The sequence below is a fragment of the Filicampus tigris genome, chromosome 4 (genome assembly GCF_054856515.1).
Source record: "Filicampus tigris isolate MCC_2025a chromosome 4, RoL_Ftig_1.0, whole genome shotgun sequence".
Taxonomy (NCBI): Eukaryota; Metazoa; Chordata; class Actinopteri; order Syngnathiformes; family Syngnathidae; genus Filicampus; species Filicampus tigris.
This window is the reverse complement of record NC_141220.1, coordinates 1,857,651-1,860,069: the sequence shown is the minus strand read 5'-3', so window position 1 is coordinate 1,860,069 and position 2,419 is coordinate 1,857,651.

The following is a 2,419-nucleotide window of genomic DNA, read 5'->3' as shown; positions in this document are numbered from 1 at the left end:
CATGAACGCACCACACACAGTGAGAGAGAGCAAGAGAGAGTGAGAGAGAGCAAGAGAGAGAGAAAGAGAGAGCAAGAGAGTGAGAGAAAGAGAGAGAGAGTGAGAGAGAGAGAAAGAGTGTGCTCTCTTTGTGCTTCGGCTTTGTCACAAAGTCCATGCGGTGTGCGCTTTTGTTGTAAATAAACGGGAGTATACTACCGTCTCTACCTCGGAAGACGTTACAATGTATTGTTTTCAAAATATCGTTTAGTATAGCCAGGAAGCAAGCCTCGATGTAAGCTAGATAATAAGGAAATACAATCTGATACTCATGAAAAGGTAATTTCAGAATAAAAGTGTGAAAGCCCCCTCCCTGAATTTTCATGGTCGAGTGGTTTGTGTGCCCCATTGATCCTTGGAGCTAAGTTGTCGATGCTTTATGCCCCTGGCAGAGCCACCCATAGCAAAAAGATCGTAGGTGAGGCACCAGACAAAGTAGGACTCATAGATCCAGGGCCCCCTTTACCAACGGGCTTACTTGGGCTTGAGCTCAGGGACCTACGGAAGTCGGGAGCCTATCAGAATTTTAAAAAAAAAAGTTGCTGATTTTTCTGTCAATCAATTTACATTCTTGCCATGAGTTGACCAAACCGCAGGTGATTTTGTGCAGCGTCGTGGCAGTAGTGTTGTTCCGATGCCATTTTTGACCCCGATGCCGATTCAAATACAAAGCTGTGCCGATACTGTACCGATACCAGACTTTTGAAAAAAAAAAAAAAAGATATATGTGAGCCTTTTTTCCCTTGTAATTCTAAAGAACTGCATACTCACTTGTATGTAAAACCATTGCTATCATGGCTTGGTCAGACTTAAAAACCTTTATGAAACAGGAAAAAATAAGAAATAATATACACGAGGTATCTTTGAGAGAGATCGTGTCGGATTAATTACAAAAGCTATAGGACATTATTATAAAAGATTGTTTTGAGTGCTGTATTAGTGACCCATCGCAATAACTTCTGCTCCCAAATCCACTTTTAAAACCAAATTCAAGCAGTAGAAAATCAAATCCAAAATCCAAAATTGAGCAGGGTTTGTTGTTGCGGTCCATTCCCCTTGTTCATGCTCGCTACCGCTGTCCCCGCCACCGCAAACTCTTGGTGCTTGTTCACATGTTTCGTCCTCAAATGTTTTATCAGATTTAACGTATTGAACCTGGCCACTTTAGTTCCATCTCTTGCAACTTTCGCACCGCTAAATTCCCTCACCCAGAAAAACAATACTTAATGTAATTTTTTCAGTTTTCAAAATGTTGCAAGAAAATTAATCATCTAGCTGTAAAGTGCAAATGCAAATGAGTCACTTTCGTTACATGCTCTCAAATATTGCTGCAATAAAAGCTAAAGCTGAGATCTTTCCTCTTACTGAATACTTTGACAAAATCCAACTGTGCTCATGGGGTAGTAACTCAATTGTATATAGTGTTTCATGTTAATTTATTGGCTTTATTTATTTATGTTTTTATTTATATGTTATATATTTGTTAATATTTATTGATATATTTATTAATAGATGTATCACTGCCTCTTATTGTTTTTTTTAATTTATTGTATTGTTTTTAAAGTGCTTTGTTACAGCTCTAGCTGTTATGAAATGGGTTATATAAATAAAATTGTATTGTATTGTAGAGTTCAACTTGTTTCTCAGTCGATCTTCAACAAGAGGAATGTCACTGCGTCTGTGTCAAGATTTCTGCAACTCGTCGTAGTTCTGGGCGCCTCAGAGCTGCAGATACGGCACCGCTGCTCTAGATCGCGAGCCATCATGTACAAAGTGTTGTTCTAGCGCGTGATTACGTCCATAATTAGTTTGTGCGCGGGCATCTCGAGCCGTCTTTATTTAGACGTCAAAAGTGATGCTGTTGAGCATCGGTGAAAAAAAGAAACTATACGCTTGACACGTCTAAACAAACATGATACGTGGCCAACTTTGGACCAGCTTCACTAGCGTTGCGTTCATTGCCTGCACGATAAGCACTAAATGTGCGGCTCAAAGCCAGCCTCACGTATTGCCACATCCATGTTGCGACTCCGTGATTTGGCCTCGGAAGTTCCCATTCGGTGACAGCTCCTTTTAGGACATCTGCTATAGTCACCCGGACTCCAAAACACTGTCAAAAGAAAATAGATCTCGTGCTGTGCAGGGACGAGAAATCTTGTGGCGTTCTAATCCCGCGAGATCTCGTAGCAGGAGATCTCGTCCCATCCCTACTTGTTACCCATGTATTTTGTTAACATACCTGAACGTTTATACAGGACATGTACCGTAGTCGTTTCCCACATAAGGAAATTCCGTTATAAGGAAAGATTGGACAATGCAAATATGATTCCATTTTTTGTATTCATACCGTCTCGGTCCGGGTATGGGCTTCACGGTTCGG